The sequence below is a fragment of the Gobius niger genome (assembly GCF_951799975.1).
Source record: "Gobius niger genome assembly, chromosome: 3".
Classification (NCBI taxonomy): Eukaryota; Metazoa; Chordata; class Actinopteri; order Gobiiformes; family Gobiidae; genus Gobius; species Gobius niger.
Genome location: NC_136854.1, coordinates 30,647,159 through 30,657,608, shown reverse-complemented (window position 1 = coordinate 30,657,608; position 10,450 = coordinate 30,647,159).

Sequence of the window (10,450 nt, the reverse complement as noted above, 5' to 3'; positions counted from 1 at the left end):
ACTGTTAAATGTGGTAATTATTAACGATTAATTGCAGTTTTTCTCAGATTATTTCTCATCTATTGTTTTTATTTCATTTCGGTATATATGTATCTGCACATGAGAAATTTCGAGGCACAAGTTATTACACTGATACAAGGAAACATGGTTGTTATCATTTGGATGGTATCTAGGACCAGTTAGCAAACGCAATGTATTTTTATTTTTTCAGTATTGATTTACTGTATAGCCCTGCTGATGCTTTGATAGGATGAGATATTGGTTGGTAATGTGATGGAAAAATAATTCTATAAATTAATATTAATATGCGAAGCTGTCGAAATGTCACCTGCTCTGTGGTGACAGAGCAGGTGACTCATGCATGCATGTATGTTGTCCGCCTTCACCTTTTAAAAAAAGTCAGCGGGAGCTAGTTCTGTGTGAGCTATTCTTTGTTTATGTACTGAGATTTCTACGCAAGGAGGTGGGTTATGGACCCTGGACCCTCAAGACGTAGCATTACATAATGGTTTATTTATATTTAAGTTGAATTTCCTGATTGTATGTGCGAAATTGTGAAAAAGATTTGTTGGCTCAATACATGTGGCACAAATTTGTCACTAATTAACAGTGACATCAATGATGGGCTTTATAAAAACACAATAGATTCATATCATTCGACAGTTGTTCTTACATGAGTACATCATTTGGGAATGACTGTGCTCATGTAAAATGGGACAGTGCAGGTATTCTCTGGGCGTAAACTCAGGCGGTGCCTCTGCTGCCAAGCAACATAAGAACAACTCCCTGATGTTTGCCAGCAGTGAGTGCTGCTGTGATGAACTTAGATCCTAAAGAAGCCATGGCCAGTACCAGCGAGTAAATGTTCCTCTTCTATTAGTATTGTTACAGTGAACATTGGTTTATATTTAAAGTTGTGAATTTTGTATTGAAATAGTGCAGCCCTTGTCGCCCCCAGACCGGACTTCCTGTGTGATTCTGACTACTTTATGGCTGTAGCTCTCCTGGCTGAAAGGACAAGCACAAAGCCCACAAAGGTTCGACTCATTATTTTTGTATTTTTGATTTGGTGTAATGTAATGTTAGTTCCTCCATGCAGAAGGTAGGTGCCTGCATTGTTAAAGGTGTTAATGTTGTTGCGGTCGGCTTCAACCAGTTGATCAACGGTGGCGATGATGAACAGAGGCATTATTATGGTGAGACCCATCATCTTTTCATTTGACTATTAGTATGTGATTTTTTAAAATTATTATTTTAAATAAACTTTGTGTTTCACAGAATACCATGCTGAGATAGATGCCATTATGAATTGCACTGATGTCAAAGACTGCACTATGTATGTGACCGTTTGTCCCTGCAATGAGTGCATGAAACTGATCATCCAAGCAGGTGGGCCTTCTTCTAAAGAAAAAAAAAACGACTTTAAACTGTATAGCAAGGAATATCTTTTTTCCTTCTTAAAATTTAAGCAATAATGTGCTTACGACAGAAATACAGTACTTGTAGTACTAGTAGATCACGTTATCCCAGGGCTCAAACTCTAAGCTCTATTTTTCAGCGAAGATTAAGTTTAATTTAATTTCATCATGGAAAAAAAAAATGGAACAAAAATGTGTAAAACTCTTTTTAAATGGCCTGGATTTGAACTCGAAAGACTTCAGAGTAGCCTTTATTTCGCTGTTTCCAGGTATCAGCGATGTGGTCTATTTGCGTAAAGACAAGGATGCAAAATCAAACGAGGCATCGGCTTCTACCAACATGTTCTCTATATGTTTCTCAGGAGATAAGGAGAGCCAGTAAGTCTCACTGTGTTACATTTACCACACTTATCTTTCAATTTAGAAATGTTACGCTTTAAGACAGACAAATCCTTTTGTAACAAAAGTGTTTGATTGGTCTCATTCCTTTAGTGTTTTAAAGAAAAACATCCAATATCACATGGCTTTGACTCTTGTGTGTTAGCGTGTTTTGTTGCAGATTATTTTTCATTTTGTTGATATTTTGTTCCATTTTAACTGTAACTTGTTTGTATTTTCAGTAATTTGAATCATTAATTTTAGATATAGTGCATTATTATCATTATTTTATTTTCTACTGTTTCTTAGCTTACTGTTGTTGTTGTTGTGACCCCATAGTTTGTTTGACGACATGATTTTTCTATAGAATAAGACTTCACAACACATTCTGTTGTTATAATAATTATAAAGGCTGTCATTGCTTCTGCCAAAATGTTCTCTGAATGTTTCTCTCCGAGGGTTAATTTTTCAATTTAGAAATGTTTAAGATAGATAAATCCTTTTATAACAAAAGTGTTTAATTGGTCTCATTCTTTTAGTGTTTTTAAGAAGAACCCAGGGATGGATGTCCATGTTGAATTTAAAAATGAGAATCTTCCTGAATCACCCGAGAAAAAGAGGCGTGAATGGTATGATGCGTCATGTTAAGCTCTTAATATTTGATTTTTCTAAAAGTCAATGCGAAAATGAATGGGATTCCAGCACTGTCAAACGACCAGAAGTGGGCGGAGCTGTTGTCCTCTATTGCACTTCTTTTTAAATGAAGCTGAAACATAAACTCAATCTGGAAGCCTCACCTTCACCTTGTTAGCAAAGCCTCCACCTCAGCCATTCATTACTTTAGAATCCATCCATCCATCCATTTTCTTCCGCTTTATCCGGGGCCGGGTCGTGGGGGCAGTAGTCTCAGAAGAGATGCCCAGACTTCCCGATCCACACACACCTCCTCCAGCTGTTCTGGGGGGACCCCGAGGTGACACCAGGCCAGCTCGGAGACATAGTCCCACCAGCGTGCCCTGGGCCTTTCACGAGGCCTTGTCCCACTAGGACCTGCCTGGAACACCTCCCGCGGGAGGTGGCCAGGAGGCATCCGGAACAGATGCCCTAGCCACCTCAGCTGGCTCCTTTCGACGTGAAGGAGCAGCGACTCTACTCCGAGCTCCTCTCGGGTAACTGAGCTCCTCACCCGATCTCGAAGGGTGCGCCCAGCCACCCTGCGAAGGAAACTCATTTCGGCCGCCTGTATTCGCGATCTTGTCCTTTCGGTCATTACCCAAATCTCATGACCATAGGTGAGGGTGGGAACGTAGATCGATCGGTAAATCGAGAGCTTTGCCCCCCGACTCAGCTCCCTCTTCACCACGACAGACCGATACAGCGACCGCATCACTGCTGACGCCGCACCGATCCGTCTATCGATCTCGCGCTCCATCCGTCTCTCACTCGTGAACAAGATCCCGAGATACTTGAACTCCTCCACTTGAGGTAAGGACTCCCCACCGACCTGAAGAGGGGAAGCCACCTTTTTCCGGTGGAGAACCATGGCCTCAGATTTGGAGGTGCTGATCCTCATCCCGGCCGCTACACACTCGGCTGCAAACCGCCCCAGTGCGTGCTGAAGGTCCTGGTTCGTTGAAGCCAACAGAACAACATCATCTGCAAACAGCAGAGATGAGATCCTGAGGCTCCCAAACCGGACACCCTCCGGCCCCTGGCTGCGCCTAGAAATTCTGTCCATAAAAGTAATGAACAGAACCGGTGACAAAGGGCAGCCCTGGCGGAGACCAACACGCACCGGGAACAGGTCTGACTTACTACCGGCAATGCGAACCAAGCTCCTGCTGCGGTCATACAGGGAACGACAGCCCTTAGCAGAGGGCCCCGGACCCCATACTCCTGGAGCACCCCCCACAGGGCACCACGAGGGACACGGTCGAACGCTTTCTCAAGATCCACAAAACACATGTGGACTGGTTGGGCGAACTCCCACGAACCCTCGAGCACTCAATGAAGGGTATAGAGCTGGTCCAGTGTGCCACGACCAGGACGAAAACCGAATTGTTCCTCCTGGATCCAAGGTTCAAGTATCGGCCGGATCCTCCTCTCCAGCACCCTGGAGTAGACCTTACCGGGGAGGCTGAGGAGGGTGATCCCTCTGTAATTGGAGCACACCCTCCAGTCCCCCATCTTAAAGAGAGGGACCACCACCCCGGTCTGCCAATCCAGGGGCACTGTCCCCGACCGCCACGCGATGTTGCAGAGACGTGTCAGCCAAGACAGTCCTACAACATCCAGAGACTCAGGACGAATCTCATCCACCCCCCGGAGCCTTGCCACCAAGGAGCTTTCTCACCACCTCGGTGACTTCAGCTTGGGTAATGGACGAGCCCACCTCCGAGTCCCCAGCCTCTGCTTCCTCATCGGAAGACGTGACGGTGGGATTGAGGAGATCCTCGAAGTACTCCTTCCACCACCCGATAACATCCCCAGTCGAGGTCAGCAGCTCCCCACCCGCACTGTAAACAGTGTTGGTGAAGCACTGCTTCCCCCTCCTGAGGTGCCGGATGGTTTGCCAGAATCTCCTCGAGGCCGACCGATAGTCCTCCTCCATGGCTTCTACGAACTCCTCCCAGACCCGAGTTTTTGCCTCTGTGACTGCCTGAGCTGCGGCACGCTTGGCCTGCCGGTACCTCTCAGCTGCCTCCGGAGTCCCACAAGCCAACAAGGCCAGGTAGGACTCCTTCTTCAGCTTGACGGCATCCCTTACTTCCGGGCTCCACCACCAGGTTCGGGGATTGCCGCCGTGACAGGCACCAGATTACTTTACTTTAGAATAATAATAATTTAATCTATTTTTATTTAAATGTGTTTCTCTTTCTTGCAGTATCTTAATGCCTGACTTTTTCATGGGCTTAGCTCTCCTGACAGCAAAGAGAAGCAGGGATCCAAATAGACAGGTACCATGAGACTTTGAAACATTATTCCCACATCACCTTTACAGCTGCCATTGAGCTATGTTCGTTTAATTAACAATTTTTATTGTATATGTTAATGTATTTCTTTACGCTGATCGAAAAGAGCATCTATTAGGCTTTTTTTCCCCACGAGTAGTTGATGTATCTTAACCATATAAACTTCTTCAATAAGAATTCATCCAGTGTTTACCTCACAAACTTAGTTTTTAGGGTGATAAATCACTAAGTAGTGAAGTACCACCAAGCCTGGATTAAGATAAAATCAGGAAAAAATCTGATCTAAAAAAAAGTATAAAATACAAATAAATTGGACAAGATTATTGAACACACTATACCAGAACAAACAGTAAAAGGGCATCCATTCTTCTTGTCACGGCTCTCACCTTGTATCCTTTTTCTGTTGTGGAAATGCACTGAAGCCGAAAGAATTAGAGCAGGAAACTTGCAAGTAGAGCTGAGGTACAACATGTCTTACACACTATTACGTATTGAGTTCATCACATATAGCTTCACTATAGGATCAATATAAAGTTGGTGTCACTTTTACCTTGTCTTAGTTCTTAAAAGTCAATAAGAGTTCTTTTACTGATTTTATTTATAAAAATATGACAGTAAAAGTTGGTCCATGTGTTCAGGTGGGGGCCTGCATTGTAAGGGACAACAACAAAGTGATTGCACTTGGTCACAATCAGATGCCAAAAGGAAAGGATGAAGAGTACACCTGGGAACGCAAGCCGGAGTCTTTGGACAAGGACAATAAACATTTGTACGGTAAGATAAATATACTTAAAATATTTGTAGATTCTTGTACAGTTTCATCTCATTGCAACTGTATTACAGTGTGTCACGCTGAGCTCAATGCCATTGTGAACAGCACAGATGTTAATGGCTGCACCATCTATGTGACTATGTTTCCCTGTGAAAAGTGTGCCAAACTGCTCATCAAGGCAGGTGGGTGTACCAGTGTATGTAGGAACCATCTCTTCCAGCTTCCAGTACTTCCTGCTAGGTGAATCCTGAACAGATCAAGCACAGATTGAAGAATTGGTTGAATGCAGAGGACACATTTACTAAGGGGACAATGAAGTCTATAAATACACCATAACACATTCTTGAACAGGCACAAGTAATAATTTGGATAAAGACACTCCCCACCCACACACAGATTGGGGAGAATGGCAAGTTAAACGTTATTTCACTGTATATTCCGTATATTTATGGCTAACAATTGCGCTTGACGAACTTCTCAAAGCACCACTGTAATTCCTTCGCTCATCACACCTGGTGGTGAAAACATGGCTTCCATTTGGCGTCATCGGCCTCTCTGACCAATAACAACAGTATGCAACTTGTGGACAGATGTTCTTGTAACCATCAAGCTCAAGTTGATTTATCATTGAATCCTTAAAGGATGTGATCAACTATGACTGCTGCTCTTGATTTCGCTGTTTGCCATCTTTTTTTTTAGGCATCAAAAAAGTTATCTATCTGTCTGACGAATACTGGTACAGAGAGAACTTTGCAGCCTCAAAGGAAATGCTCAACGTAAATGGTGTTGTCTACGAGTAAGTTTGTTTGAAAATGAGAATGTTTAATGCTCATTTTCAGACTACATTTATTGATATTTAATTAATTAATAATTGACCACGCTTTACTTACTTATCACATGATCTAGTATGTACTGGTTTTGTCTGTATTTCTCTCTGCACAGGCCTTTTTACAGAGATAACAACACCCAGAGAGAGGCCATTGTTATCAAATTTGAATAAGACGTTGAAGCAAGAAGAGGGGACCAACACAGAGTGTAATTTGTGTTTGACTTTGAAAAGAGGGTGTTGGTGTTAGGATTACAATAGAATATCTTTTATGGAATTAGATTTGTAGTGTAATCTTTGATCACTCCATGCAATTTATGACTAGGGCTGTACTATTAATCACTATTGAATATTCACTGATCTTTCCTCTGTTGAAACAAAGATAAAGTGTAGTCACATTTACTGTGCCTTGTAATTGTAAATCAAAATTTACAAAATCTATGGTAACCACAAATAATAAAGATGATCATACAAAAAAAATGCATTTTGACTTTTTTTTTTAAAGAACTGGAAAAGAGTTTAAAGGCTCCCTATAACAGCTCCTCAAACAGTGTGACATTTTATTTGATGAAATCGTAACATAATTTTAATGATCAGAAGGTTTGAGACGGGTTATGCCAGTGATAGTACCTGTCCTGAGTCACTGCTCGTTGATTTCTGCCCTTGATAAAAGTGTTGGCATCTCAACTTGTTTAGCCCATCACTAGTAATGCCTCTACTTTAGTTTATGTAAACGAGCTTCCTGCCAACTAAGGCTTTTTTAACTTGCATAACTGGAAATACAAAGGCATCACTTTCATTCTGCAGAGATCAAGGAAAATGCATTGGCACATAAGCTAAAGTCCTAAATATATAAATATACTACCAAAGTAGTAACTGTATTTTAAATTGCAATTTAAAAAATACTTTTCGTCTTTTTAGTGGCACCGGTCGTCTTTATTTGTGCCGTAGGATTGTCAAAGATAAGAGTAAAAGTACATGTAAAGTACATGCACATTATAGATCTAGCATCTTCATTGGAATGCAGGTTTAAGGTCGGTGGAGGCGAGGGAGGGCAGGGAAAGGAAAGGAGAGGAGAGTTTATCTTCCTGGCAGCCTGGTAGATGAAGCTGTCGTAAAGCTGTTCTGATATGATTTGATGAAAGCAACATAAGATCTGCCTCTGCCTCTTGGTCTGTTGCGTTGTTTCATACAGATGTTCATATATTGACACATCAAACATCAAATGGACTTTCACTCTTTTTGGTCTTAAGCTACCACTGTCCCTACTCCCTACAAGGTCCAATGTCAGAAGGAGAGAAGGAGTGTATAGATATTCCAACTTGTTTTTTTGTTACTGACCCCTGCTTGGTGGTGACCGTATCAGGGGTAAGGTTTAGGTTAAGATATACTTTATTAATCCCCGTAGGGAAATTCATTCTCTGCATTTGACCCATCCTCAGTGCCGCTGGGGCGACCTGTAGTGACTGAGCTGCCAGCTTGGGCCGGCGCTCGGGGACCCATCAGGGTGTATAGGTTGAGGTTCCCTGGTCAAGAAGCTAGAGGTTGTGGGATCAAATGCAATTATGTGTTGAAATGAGAGACACTTAAGTCATTTGACTTAAAACGTGATGTTGAAAAGTCTTTTATAAAAAGGTGTGATGTGATTTATCATTGTTGATGGAGAGAGACCAGATAAAATAAGTGGCCACATACATTCCTAAGGAACCCAAAACATCTACAGAGAGTATAAAATATCGCTATGCTATATATGCTACATATGCTATAGATGGACTTCCTGTACTTTGTGTTTGTGTTTTTATATAAATATTTGGTTGGATTACTGCCAGAGGTGGAGGAGTCAGTATATTTACTCCAGTAAGTAAGTAACATCACTTTGAAATTATTGTACTCAAGTACAAGTAAAAAGCAATGACAAACAATTACTCAAATTGAAGTAAAAAAAGTACTAGAAAAGTTAACTTGAGTACTGAGTTTTACCAAAAAAAGAAAACATTTTTTTTTTTTCAATGGCATCATTGATTGTGGGAAACAAAATATAAAATCATGTGCAAATTGTGATATATTATCGTGAAAATTCCAAGGAAATGGCATACAAATGCAGAAAATACGAATAATTCTAAAGAACAACAGAGCTAAGAACAAGCTTCTGTGACGAGAAGCGAAATGTCCTCAACTTTACCAAAACCCACACACACAAAATGCTGTCTCAGAATTTGGCAGAACTTGTTTACATGGCATTTATATTTGGATTTGGAGAGAAACAAGATAAGTTGTATCTGGAAAAACATCGTACTTCTCCTCGAAGGAAAATCAATGCTGCACTTGTGTCTTACTTTAAATGCACACTGCGTAACATTTTGGACTATGCTGTTGCCATCAGTACAAAACATACTCATAATGACCAGCGAGACAGACAATGCTATTTCTGCAGTGAGAAATAAAAAAATGGATTTGGATGGGAACCTAACCTGTTTAAATCTCAAATCTGCTGACTTTAGTCGACATCTCAATGGAAATGAGCAGGAGACGTGCCCACTCCCGTTAAAGTTATGTCATGTCTTAGGAGAGCTGAGCCGCTTACAGCAAAATCACATGTTTGTTTGAGGTATTTTTCAATGCTGAAAATATCTATCAAAAAATAAAAGCTTGCATTTCAATTTTATTTTTGGGGGAAAATTGAGTTCCTTTAAAAGCAATTCCTTAAAAATATATATAAAATACAATATGAATATAAAAATACATTTCTATCTGCTGCATTGTGTCAGATGGCTGTTTATTTTGGAACATTACCTGTCACATGGCTTTGATTCATGTGTGTTTTGTGATTTGTTGCAGATTATTATTTTTTTCTTATGGACATGTTGTTCCATTTTAGCTATAAATTGTTAGAACTTTCAGTAATTTAAATCAATAATTTGATATGTAGTGTATTATTATTATTTCTATGTTTTTTATCTTACTGTTGTTGTGACCCCATAGTTAATTGTTTGTCAAACTTACATATACCTGGTGTTCAAGACTTGTAGTATCTTGACTCAATAGTAAATGAAATGACCAGCTACGACTGTGCATTTCCTTACATTTGTTTAGACATTTTATTACACGCAAATACTGTCCGATGGAGACGCCAAATTTGAATCCAGATGTACGAGCCACTTCTTAACCCTTTAAAGGAAAGCAAAAATGAAAAAAATAAAATAAAGTTTCTTAGCCATTATAAAATATAAAAGGTCCAAGACCTTATTTAAGGAGCAAAAATGTTAGCTGTTTGCTGTGTCCCAAATTATTCCCAACTTTCCTAATGCATTTTTAACAGCCCAATTCTTCATATGGATGAGTTTATCAGTGTAAAGACACATTTTTACTACTTTTCAGGGTCATTGTCACAGTAATCCTTTCAAAAAACATTACATATTCAAAACTGAAGTACATATTCAGTATTGAAGTAGGGGTCCACAACCTAAGAGCCCATTTATGTTCTGTCTGAACCATTACCGGGACACATGTGCCCGACCCGAAATGACCCCACTCACTTTTTACATTTGATGTGGGGTGTGATCGACAGAATTGGCGCAGCCTTGAGCTTAATTTCTTTCGTGCCGCTCTTAACTTTGGATTTCACCGGACTGAACCTTTAACTTGCATTTACATCCGTCCTGAGAGAAGAGAGCGCATACTTATGGTCCCTTTGTAGCACCTTGGTACTTGTGGGGAGGCTACAAAGCTAAGACCAGCTTTTCCTCAACTGTCTTCTCCTTTGCCACTGGTTTCAGACTACCAACAACCCCAAAAAAACAAGAACAAAAAACAAATCCAACACGAGGATGGAGTACTGCGCTCTGCCACAGCATTCATTTCCATGTAATTAAAATATAGGATTTTGTTTCCCTATTTGCATTTGCAAATATGAAAAACTATTTTGTCTTTGTTATACTCAGTCTCTGTCAGTTTGGTTTGCAAATCAGCTGTTTGGAACTCCGAATTTTTATTTCCTTTATGTGTAATGCACAGTTTATTTTTAAAGAAACTTGTCATATACTTTAAATGTAGTAGAATGTTTTGTGCAATTTGCAATACTATT